Genomic DNA, 26,640 nt, shown 5'->3' on the forward strand with positions numbered 1-26,640 from the left:
GAGAGTTAAAAACTCACAGACTTCTTCACTAAATAGCATATGAAGCCCAGTTTATTTCATAAAGAGTTTGCAAACAATATACTATTTGATTTTGTTTTATTTACTCTAATATATTATTCTAGGTATGATTAGAAATATTTCTTTTAACCATGATGCTTCTTCTTCTTCGCAGCTTTTAAACCCAGTTCTACAGAAATACAACGAATGCCCGATTTGAGACTGATGAAGGCTTCGTTTGTCAATTTAAATAATGGTTCCGAAAACCGGTATATCTACTTACTTTGATGTCAACGGTTTTAATGCTCCATAGGTGGGTAATGTTGTGCCCCTCAGAGACATCCTGACGGCTATGTGCCTTGTGCTTCCTTCCCGTGTCGTCCCCAGGACTTAAAGTATCTGTTAGTAAGTAAACTACTTAAATTCCTTCAACATAATATTGTATTACTATTAGTATTGCGACTATTTTCATTGTTCTGTTATAGAATTCAAGCGTATGTCTATTTGAGATCTTTCCAGAAAAATAACGTTCTTTTTTTTAGTAATGAAGATTGTTGTAACTTTCTTGACTTGCCCCTAGGAGAAATCAAGTTCAACGTAATCACGAAGAAAGACAACTCACTGTGAAAACAATGTTTTCCTAAACCTTAGGTAATATGGTTTTCTTTCTCTTTTCCGATAATGCACTATGACCGGGAATGTGTACTGCTATGGCCATAAGCGATTTTTGTGCCAAATTACTGACGAGGAAAAAAGTGTAAGAGCAATCTTCAGGGATCTTGGATGACGGTAGCTGCTTTATCCATAGTTATTATCCTGTCACAAGGGGTTTGGGGAGAGAAAACGAAGGTCTTTCACGACTACTTTTAGTGTACTTTTCGAGGTACTAAGTTTTCTAAATATCTGAAGTTCACTTAGGACATCATCCTAATGGAAATGACATTCATACGTTGTAAGCTATGAAACTCAATATGCCAACTCCATGAAAAAGCTCATGCTAGTGAATATAAGACAGAACTTGTCAGTGTCAGTATTGATATTCTCCCTCGAGCTGTACTTAGCTAAGCCTGTTGATTCTGGTACTCAGAATACGAAGGTGTTTACAGTGTACACATTTTTTTTAGTGTAATCCATGGTAACTTCAAAGACTCATTGCAAATAACAGTGAAGTTCCCACTAGTGTGGTTCTGTGAATTATATTTGACGAGTCGTTTTGTGAGTATATTTCTGTAAGCCATTTTGGAAGCGCTTTCTTCTTTTAACCAATCTAATACATATATTTGAAGTTTGCTTATGTTTAATTATTTAAATGGAATTGCGACTCATCAAAAGAGTAAATATAGAGAAAACCAGCATTTTTTGATCAGTGAGAGCCCGACATAAAATGTATAATCAGAGACAACTGCGGAGTTAGAACTACTCCTCCATACGCTAAATAAATATAATCAACGTTTTTTTTCTCTCTCTCTCGGTGGAAAGCGTGTTTATAAAGAGCAGCCTACGAGAAATTTTCAACTCAGGAGGTGTGCGATTACCACAGAGATTGTTGTAGTTTTGCAATTACTGGCGAAGCAACCCAGGCTATGAGGTGAGTGTTATGTCTGTTAATTACGTATGTTGTTTTTTCCAGTCTTCATGCTTTTCGGGATAAAAAAATCCAGTTTAAGAGAAGTTAAAAATTGTATGGAAGCATTCAATCTTCAGATGAAAAAAGACCGATAAAGATTCTTCGCATCCTAGGCGGGATTCGAACCCATGTCTTTCCAAACAAAGGGCATTGCCGATAGAGAATTGTTCCGTAGCTCAAAACGTTAAGTAGCTTTTCCACAATATGTAGGCTATGCATTTTTAAAAATATAATTTTCTTAAAATCTAGTTAAGATTTTAAAATTTAGTTTTAGTTCCCATAACAAATCCCATGTTACCGGCTGAATACGTTTTTGCGGGGTTACTAATTATACATATATTGTTTAAAACTAAAATAACTTAAACTAAACGAACTTAATTTAGTGGAAAATAGTTTTTTAATGGCTGGTGTTTATTTTTGCTGAATATCGGATGACGATTCCGATTAACATATGCAGGAATTTTTTTGTTCAGGATCCTAAATCGGAATCACTATCCAGTCGGAGGAATCAATACCAGCCATTCTCCAACTTTTCTGCAATGCCTACATAAATTCATAATTTACATAATTAGTAACGACAACAAAAATGTATTACCATCATGATGTAATTTGTTTTTTTACTGGAACCAAAATTAGATTAAACGAACAGCAACTTATGCTACTTGTTCATTTGTTTTGCTCTCCATCCAGTAGGTAACGGGTTGTAATCCCACTGCGGGTATAGATGTTTGTGAATGTTTTTAAGTAATAGATAATGTTTTTACCCAGTAAGGCACTCAAAACGTAAGCACTGAGGGAGCATTTTCATAATTACAACGCGCCTTAGAAGTTAATACAATACATAATGTTGTAATGCTTCCATATATTGGGTGGCATAACCTGGGTTAAGAAGTAGTGCACGTCTCTTGCTTTTACGGTAAGTGGGTTCATTCTGCTAGATTCTAAAAACAGGAGATAGCAATGACCTAATTAACATAAGAAATCTGAAATCTATCTTGAGTCGAAAGATTATATTTTCATTACATTAAATGAACCCAAAATACGAATTTTCAAGAAGTATTGGGAATACAACAAACTCATTAAAAGGAATCTCAACAAAGTAGTGAAGCTCATTTCTTTCTCTCTCTCTCTCTCTCTCTCTCTCTCTCTCTCTCTCTCTCTCTCTCTGTGTGTGTGTGTGTGTGTGTGTGTGTGTGTGTGTGTGTGTGTGTGTGTGTGTGTGTGTGTGTGTGTGTGTGTGTGTGTGTGTGTGTGTGTGTGTGTGTGTGTGTGTGTGTGTGTGTGTGTGTGTCACTGGATTTTTACTTCAGAAATTCGAATTTTTCATCCCGCAAAGCAGACAATCTGGGCAGAAGAACACATGCAAATAACAGCTACTGGCTAGCCTTAGTTGCTTCTTCCAATAATTCAGAATAACTGTAATAACACAATCAATCGTATCAGAAATCGCGACATTTATCCTTCAGTTGCAAAATGGATTCAGTTCAGGATGCGATGAACCATTATAGCTTATCAACCGAAGGAGAGTTAACCAGTCTCATATGGAGGTGGCATAAACTTCATCGCACAATACAGATACACTGGCCAGATGAATATACGCAATATCAATTGCAGTCATTATATACACTGGCCTTATAGCCTTAGTTGTTTCTGTTGTAATTCTAAAGCGGTAAATGTAAGATGGTTGACAATCATGAAGTAACAAAGTGCAAAAGATGTTGGATGCAAATGTCTAATAAATGTTTGTAAACATATTAAAAGGCGTCAACTTGCTGGTAGGCACATTTTATGTAAAACGTGTTTACTTAGACCTTTCGAAGCAAAGGGCAAAGGGCTTCTTCGAAACCGACTGGACAATGGAGACTATTCGGAACAATGCACAAGAATTTATATTTAGTCATAAGACTAACCACCTTATCCTAAACTTATGGATAAGAAAGCCAATCTAGACAGGTAGTTGTCCCTAAGGGCCCGTAACAACTACTACATTATTACACTGGCTCCGCAATTGCTAGCGAGCCATTGAAAACAAAACCTGATGGGGAAAAAATTTCAATCGGTTCCTGGCTTATATATGACTTAAAATATATCTTTATTTTATAGATATACTCAAGATCATAAACATTCTTCACAAAAATATTAAAGTATACTAGTTACCCTTAGTTGTCTCCAAGTATTTTTGGACTTCTAGATAGGTGTGATGACATGGAGCATTGTCGTGGTGCAGAAACAGCATGTCAGCAGACCATTTGTCGTAAAGCCGTTCCCAACAAATGGGAACGGCTTTAAGGGAACGTAAAGTTCCCCATAAAGATGCAGGCGGAACGTAAAGCCGTTCCCGCCTGCGTCTCTCAGGCGTTAGCGAATGGTTTCTGAAAACTCCTATACATCGTCTGACTTTGAGGGAGAAATTTCTTTCGAACAAAACCCTCAAAGAATAAGGCAAGTGATCGGCATTGCCTCGATATTTGAAAATGGAATTCTTAAAACGAAAATGCCACTCAAATGCATTGGATCAAATGAAACAACGTCTTAGATAAACTCAGCGTTGTTTCTCCGAACACTTTTGACATTTTCTACATTTTTGTGGCAGTGTAATCAAGCTTTCAGCAGAATTTGATGTACAGCATTGCTCCTGGAACAAATTCATTCCACAGTACGACTGATGCTTGCATTTTAGATAAAGTTATTCACCACCGCATCAAGTTGCCAAATTTTCACTAGTTGGAGTCTAGAGATGCTGTCAAATATTCTGCGCTGTTGTTATATCGGTATTGACAGTTTTTTTTTTTCATAAAAAAGATTAAATCCCAGATATTTTTGAATAACTCTTGTATAACGCACACTGCCATTTCCCCCTTTTTACTTAAAGAAGGACGATAATTTAATAATTATTAAATGGTTTCGAAAGCCTAACCTGAGCCTAAGTTTCAGTTCTTCATACCAAATTCGGTTAACACAGAAATTAAATGAATAATAGAAACTCCTGTGGTGGAAAAGCTCAAGTAACTGAACTCGCTTCTCTCTCTTTTTTCCCTTTATTTTTTTTTATTCCCCTTCCTGTTTTCTGTTTTGAGTTTATGTGTAGGCCATGCGGACTTTCGAAACCAGATCCGACACAATAGGGTAGTTAATCCTTATTTCGGTAATATTCGATGTCTGTAAATTACATGTGTTCTTCTCGCCGGTTTATCTGTTTAGGGGGGTTAAAAAACCCTATTGCCACCTCCATATGAGGCCGGATAGCTCACCTTCTAATGAAAAGTTCTGATAAAGGAAAGCTTTTTCGCGTCCTAAACAGGATTCGAGCCCAAGTCTTTTCAAACAAAGGGTATCGTCCAAACCGAATTGAATTATCTTCACACATAGAAAATTCGTTGCAACAGAACGTTCTGAATGTAAATCAAACTTCTTCAAAATAGCTCTGCTTTTTAACTAATTCTAATGTATTTAAAAAAGAAACTTTATGCGACGAAATAAATATATTTCTATTTTACTATTTTCTTTTTATGTATTTGTCACTCTACTCATTCACACACCTACACACGCTAGAAATTTTAATAAAATATTGAAATCACGGACGTAGCCACATGTTCATTGTGAATCGTAATAGCTAATTTTCAGAGAGTGGTATCGCAGCAGACAGCCATATCATAGATGTTTATCAACCATCTCTGCAGGGGATCATTCTGCCCATTCCTCCCTAAGATCAAAAAGAAAACATGTTTGGAAAGCTATCCCAAATTTCTCATTATTTCATGTTTACAACTGCTACACTAAACCGACGAAGTTTTGAAATAGCTCATTACAACATTCAGTGCTTCATTGCGATGCCTCTTGTTGTAATGTAGCCAAACACAAACTTGGGACGAGGACATTTCTCAAATCCTCTTTTTTATGAAGGGCATAGTACAGACTAATGACTGTGTAGGCATTTGTTGATCTAACATGGCCTTAGTTAGATGCTTTTATTCAGAACAAATGGAAAAAGTTCTCCATAAACGCAGCTTACAAAGAAATACTATTTGCTGCGCATTTTAGAGTTTTGTTTACTACCAAAGTCAAAATATTTTGCACGACAGTCACCTGATTGACTATTAATATATAAAAAAGAACTGCATGCTTATATAGCCCTAAACATAAGGGCTCCGATACTTCCCACATATATAATTACTTTCGAAATATAATTGAATACAAACATCATTATTTCTTAATTTCATTGGGAAACGTTACACATTAACAAAAAGGACAAAACTATGCTAACCCATCTCTATTTATATATCAATATTATATCTATATTTATACATATAAAATACTTTATAATAATACGATTCTAGTAGATGAAGGAATATCCTAGTTGCAGCTACTTGCGGCAAAAATAATTTGTTGGTGGCGCGGTTATTTTCAAAAAATATACCACAGAAAATTTAAGTATTTGTCTCCTCGTCAAAATTTTAAGTTTAAACATTTTATGCAACAAAATGATTATTATTTACAAAATAGCAAAGTACTAAGTCCACAAAACACTTTAAAGTTTATTAATTTAACTTTGCCATGTAATTCATTAACTTTTGAAATATACATTATTTTAATAATATAATTCTTAATTCTTGCATCAAAGGTGCCTGTGTGACTTGGTGGCAATTTCTGATGTCATAATACTAAACCACCAAGTGGTTTAGTATTATGACATCAGAAAACATTTTCGAAAGCAATATCTGTTGTATGACGAAAATATTAGGTTACATTTGCTAAAGAACATTGCCCCTTTCATAGTTTATGAAATGGAAATTATTTGTCTATTTTTCTTTTTGTAAGTAAAAGTATCACTGAGCAGTAATAACACCGCATGTCCCACTTTTTCCGACTCCTGATTCCCGTTTTATAAATGACATACTCATCTACTCGACTGAGACTTCAGATTAAGTAGTATTCAGTGAAGACTCTGAGCTCTGGTTTCCGAGTTTCAGGTGAATTTTACTCAATTATGGAGTCATCTGAGTAAGAAATTAGTAACTATTAGATTTCAAAGACGACACATTACACAGATAAAGTTGATATGTATCACCCTCTATAATTTGTCGATCATCTGTTTATTCCTTTGTGAATTTGTTGCTAAAGGGGTGGGTGAAATAATCATACTGGGAACGTTTTGCAACATATGTAACCATTGTCTATCCGTCAGTAGGAACATATAGCAATTCATTGGTTGATTTCATTGAAATTTGGTGTTTCTAAATCCTAGTTTAAATTCAGTGGGAATTTAGTTTTGCCATCCAGAGGACGGCAAAACAAAGAATTGATTTGGATTATATTATGTTGTGAGTCAGTTCTGAATGACTGAAATATTTAATAAATCTCATGCTCCAGTAAAACGTGTATATATGTGAAAATAACAATTAGTAGGAGGAGCAATATGAGGGAGACAATAAGTCTCTCTCTCTCTCTCTCTCTCTCTCTCTCTCTCTCTCTCTCTCTCTCCCCCCCCCCCGGGAGACAAATTACCTAGTTACGCCACTGCTTAAATTTGTCAAATGATCTCAATTTCGTTTTAAATTGAACCCATTTAAGTGGCAGAACAATCCGAAACGATACCAAATTATAATATGTTGCGAATATTTCATTAACCAAACTCTCTGGTTTATACGCTCACAACAAGTTTAAGTTAAATTGCTATGATAATAAAAACATACTGTATAAGCATGGCATTGCAGAAACACTCTTTTTTATATATAAGTGACTCGGACTTTTTATGTACTTGCTGTAATACAATTAAACGTACTGTGTTCAGTACGAAATGATGAGTGAGCGACAGAAGTATTTTGCAATGGAAATGCAATCATTTTGAATGTCGTCTCCTTTTGCTACAGACACGACATTGGTGGGACGCTTATTCTCATTGCGATCAATGCGATTGAATAAACTAATGGGCTCAAAATTTTTGCCAGTATGTGATTGGGCTTCTATTTTTATTTTTTTTAATTTAATTTTTATTTATTTATTTATTTATTTTGACAGAAAACGATGCATTGAGCAGTCTGAAATACAAGTAACAACTCGTATGGAAATTAATGAAAAGAATCTCACTAAATTAACTGGTTATGAAAATAGTGTTTCCAAAATTCCATTGTTTGCCTTCATGCTATTCCATAACTGTTTTCATTTACTAACTATTTAGAGTTGAGCATTACTAAAAATATTATTCTTGGATTTCTTCTATTCAAATAAAGGACTTACATTTTGCGATGGTAAATCTTAACTGCACTGCTCCGACCAGTGAAAGTGTATTTTTTATGTGGCTCCCACCTACGAACGGTTTTTGCAAACCTAAAACACATTCGTACTATGGGTGGACCAAAAATTTATTTTAATATTTTAATTAATTTTTATATTTTTATTTTATTTTTACATGGTCCGTAAACCCTGCTCCAGGGTCAAAACATGGAACTTTTTTCAAGCCACTTCAGGCCTTCAGTAAACAGGCTGGCAGTCTTACACCGGGAAATTCATCACCCACCTAAAGACTCGCAAATATCCATGTCCACGGCGGATTCGAACCGGCAGCCCGTTGGTTGAAGAGCGGATATGATAACTACTCGGCCCAACCAGGCCGGCGAAACTGTCATGTCAGCAGCAGCCAGTTTTTTCAGGTGGCCACCCTCCCAAATATTAATTGGGCTCAGGTTTGTTTAACTTCGGTGTTCAGATGAAAACAGGTGCTTTCAACCGATCTGGCCGCTGAATGCTTTCCGCGAAGCTAGATTCAAGAAGCAAATGTTAGCTCTGCTGAAGCCATGGAAAAAGACTACTGCTTAGAGCAAATTTTTAATTATGCTACCTACTTTAGCATCATTAAAATTTTAATTTTGCGATCAGTAACAGTCATCAAATTTAAAAACAAATGGATATAAATGATGCAGATTTAAATTGGATGGAAAGGAGAATAAATGGGTGAGATGCTAGGTTAATGAACAGAAGAGTGATGTATGAAACTTTGTGATCTATAGGTGGAAGGACTTATATTCTATCTGTGGGACTATACTAGAGGAATTGGAAGAGAAAGAGATCTTCGTGTGATGGTAAAATGAATACCACTTTTGCAATGTGGTAAAGACAATCCGAATAATGGCTGTAATAAATAGTGAGAAAGACATTGACCATCATCGATAATGATGTACGGATTCCCTGTACAAGCCTTTGATGAACAAAATCGGACTACTGTGTGTGTGTGTGGGGGGGGGGGTGCGTGCGTGCGTGTGTGTGCGTGTGTGCGTGCGTGCGCAGATCTAGTTACCTAGATTTAACGAGGATGGAGAAATTAGAGAGAGTATAGAGGTGATACCTAATATGATACAGGGCGGCGAGTGTTTGTTATGCTGATTTACATTTAGAGCATGTAATCTGCATGGTTTGTATTATAAGTTGTTGATCGGTATTTGCAGAATGAATGTTGAGGTGATTTTCCGAAGGTAGAACAAAAGGGGGGGAGAGGGCACAATGACAAAGCAATATCCCTGACGACGCATAAGGAATAGCTTGAACAAGGGAACGAGAAGTACTTTTTGCTGCATGCAGGGCAAGAAGTGGGTGTGCGGAATACAATACCTAAGAAAAAGGTGAAAGTGCAGACGATGAATAAGTGTAAACATTGATCCGATAGATTTTGTGTCGCCTGAGAGAATTCCGAGATATGAGGTATCTCACTCCGTAGAGGGGTCTGTAATAAAAATAATAAAAGCACTGATCTTTGTGAAATTCTAAAGTCTAGTTACAGGAACTCAATCTTAGGTATGCCGTCTTGTAGTAATATCAGCCTTTTCTCTGCCTTAACCAGCGCTTTCAGCTACGTACGAATCACATATTTCAAATATCGTACGAATCACATATTCGTACGATATTTGCATATATGAAGAATGTGTAATTCAGGATGGATGGATGCCTAAAGTCGATTTGCTAATATCTAATGAAGTTTGTTCAAGAGCACTCCTTTCTAACAAAAGATGTTTCGACTGACATAATTTTATTGATGTCTGTCACTGTAGACTTCTTATAACTATAGATTTCGTTCTTTTGACTACCACAGATATCAGACATAGAGGCCCATATACACCATTTTATTGTTATGCAGTTTATAAACTTAAACAAACGCCTAAATCTATCCACAAGCTAAAAGTAGGTTAATAAAATAGTTTTCAAACATTCATCAGTTGAAATGTATTGCTCTTTCCTTTGAGCTATTTGAATTTTCCAATTCAGTTCGTAATCATAATTTGAATCAGTTTTCTAAGGGATTATACAATAATAATGTAATTCATAAAAAATGTTGACACCTTTTGAATTTTTCATTAAGTTATTTGTTGTAGGTTTCCCCTTGCGTATACTGAAAGTAAAATTACTGAGCACCCGTTTGAATGCATCTCTGCTCCCGTCCATACATACATACATACATACATTATTCACATGTTTTTGTGGCAATACGAGGAAATCATCCCCTCCCGACCCATTTAAGAAATGGGGCTTTATTTTCGCCCTGTTTCTATCGAACCATCGCACGGTATTTTGGGTCAGCAAGCAAAATACCGTATGCAGTGCACGCATGAACCTCCTGCGTTCTCAATTGACTCAGTATTTCATCAATAAAGATAGCTTTTTTGATCATTCCACTACATTACTTCTTTTAGAAATAAAATATTTATTTTATGAAGTATCCAACGTTACCTGAAGCGTAAAATATGCATTGATAAGGGGCTTTTACTCATTCGATTATTCCAATTTATGAACCATTTTATAAGCTTAGGAGGCAAGAGCCCAAAACCAACAATGCATTATAACCGGGAAAAAAAAAAAAAAAGATGCATTTTTCATTCAAAAGCTCTGGCTTAAATATATTATTTAGCGTGTTAACCGTTCGCAGAGTGCATGGCTGTGCACGGTACACGTATCGACCTAAGTTTTCTCGTTGCTTTGTAATGCTTAAATGTTGGTAGGTGTGCCACGAACGGACATCCGGTTATTTCTGTCACTTGCTGGTAGTTATTAATGAGAGTTTAGGTAATTATGCACTTTAGGGTAGACTATAATGTTTACGTCTGTGTCTCTCATCTTCTACGATGTCTTTGCGTATTTATCGACTTCCATATTGTTTCACAGGTAAGTTGAATATGGATTCTGAAATTTACAGCTGTGTTAAACTTATACAGCGAAGTGATTGTACTGGTATCAAATGTGATGGTCTGAATTTTATAGTTGTTTATCGATGAGTAGACATTAATGTTATTTGTAGAAAGATGTGTTGCCAGGGTGAACGTCACGCGCCTATTTATTATATTTTATTTTATTTTATTTCCGAGTTGAAAATAATTAAGTTATTGTTACTCAGTTAGAAGCGGAAAATAAAAGCTTTTAAAGAGACTTTGCGAATTAAGCAGAGCTTCTAAAATTTAAGCTCTGCTTAAAATTGCAAAAGGCTCGAATAGTTGGTAAAAACTGGTATTGTAAAAACGCCAGGAGGGGATATAAAATGTTGATTAAAATTTATTATATAAAATATTTCAATGTTTTAGTTTTTTATACGCTTAGAGGCCTTAAATATTATTAGATCGCCTATCTGTTATATTATATATGTATATAAATATAACAGTTATTAGATATATTATTATTATATCTAATTATTACTAATTATTATATCTAACTATATCTAATTATTATATCTAACTATTATATCTAAATAATATATTATATTATATTATTATTATTATTATTATTATTATTATTATTATTATATTATATTATTTAATTATAAAATTTAGATTTATAAATAAAAACGAACTGACTTAGCCATATGCTTACTTGAACATCGAAGCACAATGATAAGCAAACCTGGATATTTTCTAAGTCGCAACATAAAGCTGCCAAACGATTATCAGTTGTTGTGAGAGAAACGAAATCATCATTTTATCCTCTTTACTGTTTTCGACGGTAGAGTGCGCTTAGAATAAGATAACTTTTGTGATATTATAAATAATTAGTTTTTATATTTCTTTCTGCTGCTTACCAGAAGAAGTTTTAGATAATTTCGTGTAAGCTGAAGAATAATTTTCAACAGTTGTGATTAATAAAGGTTCTGACTAAATGTTTGAAACTAATCTTGAAGTTGAAATTCTGAACATTGTAGGACTACAAAATGCTCGAATGCAAATAAACGAAGTTTGAATATTTAGCCTACCGGAATAACATGAAACTATTTTTGTATGAATCTTCTATGACGCTGTTTACCAAATCTAGCGGCTTAATTAGGGGAGCTTAAATTTTCAACTACTTACATGCCATGGTCCGTGACCGTTTACTACTAGTTAGATCATTTATATAAAGTATGAATGTTGAATGTTTGTTTTCACTTCAAAAATGTTGGAAAGAAACAAATTCACGTTTTCTGTGTCAATCAAAAATATGAATATATGAAGAAGACACGTTCAATTCTATTTTATTCCGTATCTTGGACTCCTCTGACGGCATGTAATAATGGTTAAGAATATTTTTCTCCTTAAAATATGTATGCATCCAACAGGATTTCAGAATTACATTTTCGAGTCACAAAGAAAATAGAAAATACGAATGGTTTTGTACAAAAAAGAATGACACAGCATTATACGGAATCGATGAAAGAATTTTTTTCCTATTTCACTTCTCCATTCTTATTATCTGAACTGTTATTTTCAGCATTATTTGTGTCATTATTTTTTCATGTTTTGAATCCAATTTTTTTATCCAGAGAGAGAGAATATAGTTAATTTTTTATAACTACGCAGTTAATAGGTATCTAAATTTTATGAATTGGAAGTTTCGCATAACTCAGTGGGAAGTTAAGTGTTTGTTGTTTGTTATTAATATAATTATTTCAGAAGTAGTTATTAAGGAAAAAATATACTTTAGCAATTGGTCTATACAAATCAACTCTCGGACCAGAGCTTTCTTTTGATTTTATCTGACACGACACTTAGTAAAAATGCATAATGTAAATCATAAAATTAGTTTCTTTATTTCTTTATAAAGGGAATATTTTTTACTGTTTCAGTGAATCACAAAATAACGACTGGTGTCTCACCAGTCGTTATTTTGAGTACTTATAACGAACGACTTTAGTCAAATGTAACCAATAATCACTGATGCATTATATTCAATTCTATGTTAATTATACAACGCTGCCATTTTTATATAGTCTATTTAATTAAACATATATAGAGATTACTAATTTATATTTAACTATCAGCCCATAAAACAAATTTTACCTGTATTATTATTACTTATAACTGTTTAACAAATCCATTAATCTGAAATCTTGAATCTGAAAATTTTTATTATTATTATTTCAGGGCAGGATGTGGGAAAATTCCGAGAAAGCCACGACACTAAATTTCATTTCCAGTTAAGGAAGGGAGGGTGGAGCAACTATGTACCTTCCACAGAGTCGGAGTGTCATCGACTGTGACAACCGTGTAATACTGAACATCGGAGGGATTCGGTTTGAAACCTATAAGGCAACGCTGAAGAAGATTCCTGCCACACGTCTCTCTCGACTTACCGAAGCTCTTGCCAATTACGACCCAGTTTTAAATGAATATTTTTTTGATAGACATCCGGGAGTGTTCGCCCAAATCCTCAATTATTACCGTACCGGAAAACTCCACTACCCAACTAATGTATGCGGTCCACTTTTCGAAGAAGAATTGGAGTTCTGGGGTCTTGATGCCAACCAAGTTGAGCCTTGCTGTTGGATGACGTATACGGTTCATAGGGATACGCAATCTACGTTGGCTATATTAGACAACTTAGAACTGGATGCGGAAAAGCCAAGCGATGAAGAACTGGCAAGAAAATTTGGAATCGAGGAAGCTTACTTTGCTGGAAAATTGTCGTGTTGGCAGAAGATTAAACCCAAGATTTGGCTTCTTTTCGATGAGCCCGCTTCCTCGACTGCTGCAAAGGTAAGTAAAGGGAATTATCGGCGAAGAATATTGCTAATTAACGAGAGGTCTTAAGTAAACAGTGTTTAATGTTTAATTGTATTTTATATATCTATTTTATTTATATTTTATATATAAACTTAGCGCAATTAGTCTTCCGAGTCTAAGGATATCCAGTTATACAAAATTCAGATTATATCCTCAAGAGAAATGTGACATTCATGTCTTAGACCGTTTAATGGAGAGAAACAGCAGTGGGAAAGGATTATAAATAATATTTAATTCTTCCAATATTTTTTTCTTCTTCTCACTTACAGAGACATCGTCAGAGAGTACAATATAAGACTTAACGTACACACAAAGGCGACACAATACTAAGTGAAACACCTCGATGAAAGACTTGAATCCTAACTAGGTGGGGTGCTTTCTTTGGGCACCTATCAGCGGCATATGATGTAAACTGGGATTTCGAAGTATTAGTGTTTCCCATATTTTTGGAAGTTTTATACAACGATATTTATTCAAATTAGGCTGATTTCTAAGAACAGCCACAGAATCTAAAAACAGTCTTTCTCTTCTAAATTTACTGCGAGGGAACATGCCTTTTTCCAATCGATTCTATGAGCCATATCCAAAGCATGATATGCAAGACCATATTGACTACAGTCATAATTGCGGATGTATTTTTTTTTTGTTCTTCCATTTGGAGGGTAGCTGATCTTCATGTATGTCCATAGTAGGCCAACTTGTAGGAACAAAGAATTCTATATACACCAGGAAATGAGAGAGGAGGGATTTGTCTTTAGTGAAGCGGATAAGGGCGGCTAGTTTTAAACGTGGCTTGAAAGTTATGCAAAGATTGTATTTCTTTAAGATTCTGGCTATTTTTGTAGAATTTCCTCGAATGGTGATAAAATTAATAAAATCATTCTGAAAAGATTGTGGGAAGGATTGATTTTTTTGATACTGTGGGAACTGTAGCCATGAGATAAAAACTGTATATAACTAAGTTCTGCTGCAAGGGTGGCTTAACTGGAACAAAGATTAGTTATAGGCTTTATTGGTTATTTTTTTTAATGATACCATATTACTGAGAAGGGGGATAATGGAAAATATCTACCTGTGTGAGTGGATTTTCTGTATACGGACAAGGACAGGTTACCATAGGTGGGTGAGTGACTACCTAGGCGCTATAAAGGCTAGACTATTATTAGTTTCCTTTTCCATTGTAAAATGGATTCTATGATGAAGAGTATTGAGGTGACAGAGGAAAGAGTCTAATGTGTCTGAGCCATGAGGCCAAACAGAAAACACATTATCTACATATCTTAACCAGATAGAAGGCTTCAGAGGGATTGGACCGAGTCAGGAGCCTGTTTCTCAAAATTTTCCATAGAAATCTCCTGTTGCAGAGGTTCTCTCTCTCTCTCTCTCTCTCTCTCTCTCTCTCTCTCTCTCACTCTCTCTCTCTCTCTCTCTCTCTTTGTGTTTATAAATTTCGCTCTTCAAAAAAAAATAATAATAACAGGAATGGGTAGCAAAAGAAAAAAAAACTTTTTAAAAGTAATGAAGTGTCATTTAAGTGAATGTTGGTGATCAGTAAGATCAGTGATCAGTATATTTTCAATAGAACGTTTAAAATGAGAAGAGGTTTTTTTTATATATGATGTGGTATGACCATTTCGCTGTTATGACCTTACTGGTCATAACAGCGAAATCTATTGCCTTATATATATTTCGCTGTTTGGATAAATTAAAGCAGGAAAATCAGTAGCCACTAAGGATAATAAGGGGAAATTGAGTTTATGAATTTTAGGTAAACCGTATATCCGAGGAACATGGCATCTGATGGATTTAAGTTTTTTTTTTTAATCTAATCTTATCTTATCTTAACAGAAATGAAATTTCTCCAACTTAGAGAATTTGCTTGAAAAGCAGCTCCTAATCATATTTAGACAAATTTACATTTACAATGGCGAAGTAGATAAAAAATAACTTTTGACGCCGGCTGACTTACACACGAATCTTAAAATTCTTAATTCTTTTAAAAATTTTATTTTGCCAAAAACATCTGACAAAATCAGAAGATTTTTGAAACACTATGTCTGGTAACACAACCTCATTATGCAATACCTAATATGCATAATGAACTATAAGAAACCAGCAGAAGTTTGGACATAGCATTGTTTGGCATCCAATTAGTTTCTTGCATAATAACATGAAAATTGGATCGATTTATTGTTCAAAAATTAAAGAAGAACGGACCTTTCTATTGAAAGATTTGAACACAGTTCTAATTTCAGACAGAACTTGTTGGCAGACATTATTTGCAATTTTTTCTCTGGTTTGTTTGCCAAATTTCCATAGAAGCAATCACTTCTTAAATTTACATTCTCAGTTTTGAAAGACTGAGCCTGCACTTTGTTTACTGATTTTACGAAAGATTAATCAGTGTTATATACAAAATTTGTAGTTTGTAGTAGAAACACGTTCTCCTCGCGCATATTTTATACGCTACATTAAGAGAAAGGATGTATATATATATATATATATGTTAAAGATACCAAGAAATTTTATACTTGGTTTTAATCCTTTTCCCGAGGATGCAAAACAAAATTTTTCGCGTGAAATATATTCACGTCTGAACTACTTGTATATAAAGGCTAATGAGTTCATATCACTTGCCTTAGTATGTATCCCATAATACAAAAACACAACCCTTTCAGGCGTGTATAATGCAATGCATAATGGGAAGGGCCACTACCTAGACCGGTTTCCACCTTTATTGCAGTCTCATCAGTGGGAGCCAGACCGGGGAGAGATACCAAGGTTGAAGTAATGCAGAAGTCATATACAAGTGGCCAAAAGGTGCTCGACCTTATTAATAAAAATCTGTGGATGAGAGAAAGTTTTTTATCTTGGGTTTATTATACGTTAAAGATACCAAGAAATTTTATACTTGGTTTTAATCCTTTTCCCAAGTAAGCAAAACAAAATTTTGCGCGTGAAATATATTCACGTCTGAGCTACGTATGCATTGCACTATATACGTCCGAAAGGTGTGTGCTTTGCATTACGGGACACATACTAAGGCAAGTGATATGAAGTCATTAGCCTTTATATACAAGTAGCTCAGACGTAAATATATTTCACACTCAAAACTTTGTTTTGCTTCCTTGGGAAAAAGGATTAAAACCAAAGGATAACAAAAATAGACAATTTCTTTATTATTTGAACTCATAACTAGTTTCTTCTTAGTAGACTTCATCGGGTGCATAACATGAAAAGAGAAACACAAAAAATATACAATCAAAGAGAGCAACAACTATAAAAAAATCAACTAACTCCTTTTATTCCCTAATAGGGAGTAGGCTAGGCCTTTATACCCTATCTAGCTTTTGGAGACTGAGTGGAAAGTTCAATCTCCACCGGTAGCCAATCAGAGATAGCTGGCCCATGTCTATCACTAATTATAGCAGTCACCGATGAAGAGGCTGGCAAACAAGTGCTGCCATCTCTTGGACCTAACCCTAACAAGATATGCCATTGTCTGAAATAATGTGGGTACTACGGTCGATGTTCTTGTGTTTACGGGACGCAAAACTCGAGTTTCCGGGAGGAAAACCCGCTTGCCCGTGCCAGAGATCGACTAATTCGGGAACCGGTCGCAGATAGGCTTAGAAAAAGTTCCTCCAGTCGGCGACTAGACTAGAACCTAGGTCTAACTTCGAGCGGCCAAGCATAGAGGGCAAGCGCCACTTCCACTGGGCTACAACTATAAATTAAATTGAAAACGGATAGTTGACATTTGAAGGCGTTCTGGATCCCACAATATTGTTGAGCATGTTCACGTGGATATTATCGTGCGTACGCCAAAGATGGATGGCTGAAGAGTAATAATCGGCGAGGATATAGCTTTGGTTAGTATTAAGGTGGGCTGTATTGGCGACAGTTTCTTTCGATTCAATAATTCTTCTCTTAAACTCATCATAGGTTGCAAAAATGTTTTCTGAGTAATTTCAGATCACCGGATGAGTGATGAATTATCGTCAGGGTTAGCAGAATTAAGAGCGTGATTAGATAGAGAGGTGGCTCTAGTTCTGCCACACGTGATGTCTCTCAGATGCTCCTCTATACAGCGTTTAATGGATTATTCCGTCAGACCAAAATATGGCACATTGTAATTACACCAAACACGGTAAACGCTCGGTAAAGTTTAAGCTGTCATGGTTAGGATTTGCTGTACCAAGCAAGGAGCGGAGTTTGGTTAGATGAATGAAAGAAGCGAGGATTTTTTATTTTTGGAGAATTCTGGCTGACTTTGGTGAAACAGAGCTGATATACGGAAGCAATATGTTTATTTGCATCACTGGATTTATTAATAATAATCTTCTCCAGATGAAGCTGAAATTTCGATTTCGACAGGTTTTGTTATTCTGTCTTTAACGCTTGAAATTTTCTAATTAATTTAACTTTGTTGGTGTTTTGGACATTAGATGCTTGGGAGTTGAACATTTCTTTCATACGTTGCCAAGTATTATTTTCTAATGTTTGTTCTATAGTAGAGGATATAGCTCACCGTATTTAAGATAGTAATGATGCAAAAGATTTTATATCAAATCCGCACTTTTTTCACTCTTCTAATCAAACTCTTTTCTTCCTTGGTTCAACAAAACCTAACCCAACTTAAAATATCCAGGAGTTTACAGTCTTTTGGTGTAATTGCAATGCACTGTATTTTGGTCTGATGGAATAATTCATTGAACTGTGTATACAGGAGCATGTGAGATTGTTACTCCTCAGCCATCTAGCTTTGGCGTACGCGAGGTCATACCCACACAAACATACTCAACAATACTGTGGGATCCAAATCGCCTTCAAATGTCAGCAATCCGTTTATAACTTAATTTATAGCTATTGTTATCTAGTAATGTATATTTTTGTATTTATATTTTCATGGTATTCATCCAATGAAGTTTTCTAAGAAGATGATGAATTCGAATAATAGATTTGTTTATTTTGTTATCCGCCGCTTTTAGTCATTTACTTTCTTCTATTATGTCCTATAGGTGAGTAAATCTGTTGCATCAAAAAATTGAATGGCCACTTTATTAGGAATACCCTCCATTTAGGCACTGCTGCATTAATAAAATATTGCATGGAATTTGGTGAAAGGCTGTGGTTCTCCATCTAAAAAAAAAAAAAAAATGATTTGCACCATTGACTTGGCAAAATGATTTGGAATACTATGCTTTGCAATGCGAAATCCGTCATTTCCTTTAAACTCTGGAAATGGGGATTATTCACAAAAGTTTCAATTATTGTTACTGCAGGCCTCATTTGAGTAATTCCAAAGCAGTGCAGGTGATGTCGTCTACCAAGGAGTATGGAATATTTTCAGGTATTTTCCTCTGAACTAGTTAACGGTTTCATTTTTTTTTTAGATGGTGGGAGCTTTTTTTCCCCGTGAAACAGAATGAAATGGCTGAAAAGCATATGCGCTTAATAGACATAATATACTTTTGCTTCATGGCTTCAGCTGGATTGGCGTTAATACTAAAAAGCAGCAGTTATTGTGGCCCTTGGCAAATTGCAATGGTGTTTGTTGAAAATTAAAAACGAGAGTTGGAATTTTATGAAAACAAACGGATGAAGAAAACGGTCTGAAGTTTCAGAAATTATAGAATTCTTCGCACCACAACAGCAGCATTTGTTAGGAAGGAAAAGCTTTGATGGCTCATTATTGATATTAACTCTCACTAAAGCGAGCAAGCAGTCAGATTTTAAAAATTATAGAGATAACTTTGGTACAGCTAAGTCAGCCCCATAATGTTTATTTCTTTGCATTTAAGAAAATATATATTAAAAACAAACTATGGAATTATTTTAAAAGAACGCAGGCGCAATTAATTTTGTAGACAGTGGGCAGGTATTTGCTTACCCTACCTTACATACGGTTATATTTATTTTCGAAAATGCCTGCGGTAAGAGTGCTTCAGTTTAAAAACGAAAAGTTGAGGTGTCAGCCGAAAAAACAAACAAACAAATAGGCAGCTCTGAACTTGTGATATGTTTATTGGTATAATAATTATCTGCACTTTAACTACTTTTGTTTTCTGAGAAAAAACATACTATTCAAATGAATACTGAAGGAAAATTTAGTAAAGAAAGATACTTCTTACTAGCACAAATATGATTGGTTCAGAGAATAAACTTTCGGGAATCAGAAAGACAAATTCCAGTGGCTTAAAATATAAACGTTCTTTCTTTCTTTGCACCGCTGTTATCTGAAATTTCTACCGAAGCATCTAAGACTGTGAGGCCAGTGTTATGTCTGTTACTAGCATGTGCCTCTTTGGCTGAATAATAAAAAACACAAACTTGCATCTTCGTATGAGACCGACTAACTCACCTGCAGTCGAAAAGTCCTACCAATTACTATAGAGGTCTCGTGTACTGACACTAAATATTTGCAAAATTGTAGATATCTTAAAATCTGTGGGAAAAACTAGCCCAGAGATTTCCGGAAAGAAACCGAAAAGAACGGAAACAAACTTTTAAAAATTACTGGTTTTTAATTCGCAGTAAATCTGCCAATACATTGCCGGCCTGGTTGGCCGAGTGGTTAGCGTATCCGCTCTTCAGCCGAAAGGCTACGGGTTCGAATCCCACCGTGGGCATGGATGTTTGTGATTGTCTGGCAAGATACTGGTGGTGGTGGTGGGAGATAGATGGCATGGTGTAGACGATGGTAGTAGCGGTTTGTTGTAGTTGGCGGATTGAGTGGTGGAGACAGTTGTAGAATAGGTGCCCTCCCTCGATGAGTCTTTGGACTCCCTGGAGGTGTCATGTAATAATAACAATTGAAATCCTTGTGTGCCATCACTTCAAATGTACCTTCAGTATCGCAGTATTTTTATGTGCTATCCGCCTGGTAGGCCGAAGAGATAGCATCCCCGCTCTCCATTCAATAGGCCGTGGGGTTTGAATTCTACTACAGCACATGTTCGTGATTGTCTTTAGATTAGAGATGAATTTCTTCACTCGATGGGAAAACACCTTTCAGATCATTGGAGGTTGAAGGCTGAGGCCCGAAGTTGCTTGAATAAGTTCCATGTTTTTGCGTCTAGAACAGGGTTTCGGACTATCCTAATAAATAAATAAATAAATACAATAATCATAAAATTAAAAAAAAAATCTTAACCCACCCACCGTACTAATGTACCATCCCCGCTCTCCATTCAATAGGCCGTGGGGTTTGAATTCCACTACAGCACATGTTCGTGATTGTCTTTAGATTAGAGATGAATTTCTTCACTCGATGGGAAAACACCTTTCAGATCATTGGAGGTTGAAGGCTGAGGCCCGAAGTTGCTTGAATAAGTTCCATGTTTTTGCGTCTAGAACAGGGTTTCGGACTATCCTAATAAATAAATAAATAAATACAATAATCATAAAATTAAAAAAAAAATCTTAACCCACCCACCGTACTAATGTACCATCCCCGCTCTCCATTCAATAGGCCGTGGGGTTTGAATTCCACTACAGCACATGTTCGTGATTGTCTTTAGATTAGAGATGAATTTCTTCACTCGATGGGAAAACACCTTTCAGATCATTGGAGGTTGAAGGCTGAGGCCCGAAGTTGCTTGAATAAGTTCCATGTTTTTGCGTCTAGAACAGGGTTTCGGACTATCCTAATAAATAAATAAATACAATAATCATAAAATTTAAAAAAAAATCTTAACCCACCCACCGTACTAATGTACCATAGGTTTTTAACCTTTCGTGGATTGAGAGTCACACAAAAAGAAACAAAAAGTATTGCACTTGTACCTTTAAGAAAATGTAAATGTCAATTCTAGATGTGAAAGAAATTTTCTATTCTCCATGGAAATCACTCAGCATTTAGCACACTCGAAATGCTTTTAGTAATGTAAGTTTTCTATTTAAAATAAGCAGCAAGAAAAATATATGTTTGCTTTCAAGTCTAGAACAGCATTGTTTCAGAAAACCTTGATGTGAGTGACTCTTCTAAGAGTCATTCACTGCAAGGATGGATTTAGGATTTACACATTGTTTGAAGTCGTATAGATGAGAAGTAGAATCTTGAACGGATTAGGAAACCAATTTGTTTGGGGGGGGGGACTGAAGAACCTAGTGATGGGATGTGTTTGTTTTAGGAAACGCTAGAGTGCAAACCAGCTCAAAAAGAGAGGAATCTGATGTGTTACTATTGAAGAATGTTAAGGAAGTCAGAGTAAAACATTCGTTATGGAAGATCTTGAAGCTTGATTCATTTGACACTGAAAACGTTTGTTGAATGAAGAAGTGGAATGGAGCGATATGTCATCAGCAAAATTATGGATAAGATTAACAAGAGATAGCGAGAGAAAATCATTAATATACAGCAGGAAGAGAGCGGGAGAAAGGAGAGAACCTTGAACTACCCAGAAAAGAAAAATTCGAAGCGAGGAAACCAATTCTATATATATTCTTTATATTATAATAGTTTGCATATTAGTGTTAAAATTTATGTTTTAAATCTTTGAACTGTATTATACTAGCATCATATACATGTACACTCTCATTATATCTTCAATAATAATATTTGAATTTCATTTAAATTAAAAGAAGCAAGCTAAACAATATGAACTTTTTTCTTCATAATATGGGTTGCAATATTCATAAATTAATCTTATTTTTCTTCTTCCTTTACATATTAGGCCTATTGCCCTGTTACCATTCGAAACCGGAAATCCCACGGAATATGTCGGTCAATCCTTATTCCCGCAGTGGCTCTACTGATAGTCCTACTCTTTCAGTGAAAGTTCTGAAAGGAAAAGTGTTAATGTGGTGTTCAGATATCTGTTCTGGGGAACGAAAAACCTCTAGTTTCTGGGTGAAAAAAAAAACCCTAACTCTGTATGAGACCGGCTTACTCACCTTTCGTCGAAACAGACCAGATAAAGGTCTGTTTCGACGAAAGAGACCTTTATCTCATCACATCAAGGACAGGAATCGAACCAAAGTCTTTCCGACCCAAAGGATTCGTCTATACCGACTGAACTACAGAGGGTTGCATAAATTAATAAATCCCCTAACGTCTTTTCATTCACCGAAGGAAGCAAGCATTATCATTAGTTCCCTTTTAGTTCCCTTTTTAGTTCCCTTTTTTTGGAAATCGGTTGGCAGCCAGTTTCTTTCTCTCACCATCGCCGAGGTTCAATTCATTTCCACTGCGTCGAAAGATAATATGTTATATTATCTGTGAGTTGCATGGTTTAGCTATGAATCTTATCTGCAAATTACAGGCAGGGTTCAGGATTAACTTGAGTTTCTTTCGGGAGAGGAAAACGATCCTACTCAACCGAGACAAAGATCAATTAATTTCAACTAACTCAGGAAATGGCTGAGGAAAAACTACAAAAATATGAGCAAATATTATAGGCAAAATTCTTATTGGCAAAAAATTATTATATGCAAAATTATTATAAACAAAAAATAATATTATAGACAAAATTCATCCATTGAAAAAAGTTCACAATATGTTGGTGGATTAAGATTGTAATTTTGTGCTTACATCGACAAGTCGGTCGTTATGTGTGTGTGTGTGTTTCGCAAATTGTATAAGCTCCTAGGAGATTGGTTTTCTCTATCCTTTAGGCATATAATGATTTTGCTCTAATTGGATGGATTTCATTCCAGTCTAGTATTTAGTGTCTTCACTAAAAGCGTTCCGGTATTTGTATTTCTGTTTAAATTTTAGTATAGATTGCACAATATCAGTGGAAATTTTTTTTCTTAAGAAGAAATGCAAACTCGAGTGCAACAAATTCCATCCATCCAGCCAGAGGGGAGTTTTTACTCCGCTCTTGCTGGATTGGAATTTTTCGCTCAAGAACTGATCTGCGATGAGATTTGTGAATGACCTTCGATTATAGTTTCCGCCAGAGCGTAAATCATGCACTTTTAGTGGGAAATTTAGAGAAACAATTAGAACTGGTACAAAATTATATGAAGCAAAGGAGAAATAAATAAACTATATACAGAAAATAAGTCCCAAAACGGCTTCAAGTACAGTTACTGTGATAAAGAATGACATCATTATACAAATGAATCTATTGCAAATGTACCATTTTTGTAATCTCAGATCATTTCCATATTTGTATGTTCTTCGTGATATATAATTTGTAAAAACAGACGGTCCGCTTATAATAAAACAAGAGTTGTATTGAAAAGCGGGATTAGAACCGTTCTGATATTTACTTTGTAAAGCTTTCTTAAAATGTTAATTTAGACCGTGTTAATTCATAAAACTTGCTGAAATTGGAAATGTTTTTTGAGAAAGTAAATTTGAACCAAAGCTCAGATAACCCAGTATCAGAGAAATAGCAAAAAGAGAAAATAAACAAATAAAAATAAGCAAAGTTTTGGAAGTTGTGTTTGAAGTTTTTTTATGAAAATAGGAAAGGACGAATCGTTTTTCATCATTTACATTTAGAAGAGAGGAAACGATGACAGTTTGAACAAATGTTCACAAACCGCAAATGAACAACGCGCAGGTAACTTTAGAAAGGCGAAGTTTTCTTCAAGACGTTTCTTAAATCTGAGAAATAGAATCGATAAAGTAAATCGATCAAGAAGTTCACTACCTAGAATCTTCTTGCAATGCACTCAAAACATCTTATTTAGTTGCGAAACGACATTCGAAAGGATAATATGCATCGCATGGAAAGAATTCACAGAAAACAAATATAGGAATCTGAAAAAATAAAATAAAATCTACTTCGGATATGTTGACCTCTGGATTTAAAAACTTTGGGAATCGTTAAATTTTAATTCTAACGATGGTATATTCAGCAATACACCTCCGTTTAATATTGAGATTAAAATAAATCAAAAACCATGCCAATTGCGTCAACTGTTAGCTTTTTTTTTTTTTTGAAGATTTTACAGACATCTGTGACTGTTTCTGTAGTACATAGGCACTATTTTTCAGTATACCTTTCTAATTTTATACACGTAAAGCACTGTTTGTCCCGTTCTAGCTCTATTTATCGGCTTTTTTTTTTTATTCATAACGATTTTTCCTTTTATTTGGCAACTCGTCACGACGGAGAAATAATGTTAAACAAGGAGCAACCTTTTTAAAGGTATTTTTCGAGTACCAGCGTTAATGGAGGGTTGGGGAAAGAAAAAAAAAAGAAAGAAGTTATTCTTTCGTGAGCGATCTCAAACTCGTCTTGTGTGACACTATCTTTCTTTAAGTGCTTCACAATTTGTCTGGAAGTTTTTAATCATTTTTCTTATAACAAAAGGCACTTGATTACACCATGTTTTAGATACAAATTAATTAAACATCTTCAAGTTCCGTTTTCTTAAAACAGGTTTGCTCGAGGTTGCCCATCTTGACGCAGGATCTTCGATAAGTATCCTTTCTAACGTTTCTTAAAATAATATTAAAATTTGTTTAGCTTTTGTTAACCACTCTATTAAAGGTTTCATATTTCTTACGGGAGAAAACTTTTGGGAGCAATTGCAAGACTTAAGTTTTCTTTTATTAAAAAAAAAAAAAAAAAAAAAAAAAAAAAAGAGAGAGAGAGAGAGAGAGAGTTTTTTTTTTTAATTTTACTCTTTCTTTTCCTTTATTTATTTAATTTTTTGCAATAAAGGATTGAAGTATCACAGATATTCTTTATATTCTTGATTCCCCCCCCCCTCCCTGCGCGAACCAGTGTCCTCATAAGGTGCTCAGTTGAATGCCCACAACGCCGTCAGCTGTACTCGAAAGGAGAGTGTTTGGAATTAGTGGTGAGCATCTTATCACGGAGTTATCTTATCGCCACTTATATCTCGTTCCTAACGAAGTAACTTATTGTTGCCATGGAAGCACGCAGCCGTCAGAAACCAACAAACAAACAGCGTGCCCTTTCTCATAGCACAGCAGGCTAAACATTGAAAAGAGGAGAACGGACAGCAGGCAAAAGGCATGCTGTGTCATATACGTATATTTATATAGCACAGCATTTTAGTTTGTAGCATTATATGGCATACCACAGCATGCCAAAAAAAAAAAAAAAATTCAGCTGAAGTCGTTACAAATCATTTTGCCATATTATTATATTATATAAAATTATTATGTGCTATTATAATGATATTAAATATATGAAGGTATATAATACATCATTAAAATTTTACATTTTTATTTCGAATGCTGAATTAAAAATTTTAAGGTAAAAATTCAGTTACATAATTATTTCTAAAAAAATAAATAAATAATATAAACAAATAACAGTAACGATATATATATATATATATATATATATATATATATATATATATATATATATATATATATATATATATATATATATATAAATTACAAATCAGTTTAAATATTTTAATTGTAATATAATGATATTAAGTTTGTAAAGGTGTGTAATTCGTTATTATTAAGAAAATGTTATAAAAGCATACGCGCCATGAAAGAAACTTAATTTATTTATTCGTGTTGGGTTCCTCCCATTCCTCGACTGCCCCTTAGGAAGGATTGAGCTCTCCTAATGAGAGATTAAGTATGTATTTTTGACTTTAGCAGCGTGTGTTCACGGGACGTCTGAGGGACGAAAAACCCGAGTTTCTGGGGAGGGATGGGGAAACCCTCTACCTCCGTATGAGACCAGCTAACTCACCTTTAATCGACAATGACCAGATAAAGGTTCCTCACGTCATGGACGGAAATCGAACTCATGTCTTTCCGAACAAAGGGCTTCGTCTATACCGACTGAGCTACGGAGGCGCTTTTTAATTTTTAGTTTTTTAAACTAAATAACGAAATATTTCAATATTGAGAAAGAAGTAGACACGCATGATTTAGGTGAGTTTCTAATGAAATTAGATTCATGTATAACAGGTACGTGTGTATACATGCACAGATATCCCTCATTTTAGCTATATCAATAGTATTAACGGATTGGATAGTTCTGTGCTTACTTATTCCTAATATTAATCAATAAAATTATTTTCTGCCTTAAATGAATTTCTACAGTT

The 26,640-nt window shown here is 34.9% G+C and overlaps 2 pseudogenes across 1 annotated transcript in view; one reads left to right on the forward strand and one right to left on the reverse strand.

Annotated features, from left to right (window-relative positions):
• The first annotated feature begins 350 nt into the window (after nucleotides 1–350).
• LOC150107465 (potassium voltage-gated channel protein Shaw pseudogene) overlaps nucleotides 351–26,640 on the forward strand; it is a 43,195-nt pseudogene continuing 16,905 nt past the window's right edge. The window contains exons 1-2 of the transcript XR_016548263.1: nucleotides 351–402; nucleotides 12,997–13,608. The product of XR_016548263.1 is annotated as a potassium voltage-gated channel protein Shaw pseudogene (transcript). The remainder of the gene's footprint in view (nucleotides 403–12,996; nucleotides 13,609–26,640) is intronic.
• LOC150107466 (5S ribosomal RNA) lies at nucleotides 8,250–8,367 on the reverse strand (annotated as a pseudogene).

Source organism: Typopeltis vanoorti, chromosome 4 (genome assembly GCF_054136105.1).
Source record: "Typopeltis vanoorti isolate ZY-2024b chromosome 4, IOZ_Tvanoo_1.0, whole genome shotgun sequence".
Taxonomy (NCBI): Eukaryota; Metazoa; Arthropoda; class Arachnida; order Uropygi; family Thelyphonidae; genus Typopeltis; species Typopeltis vanoorti.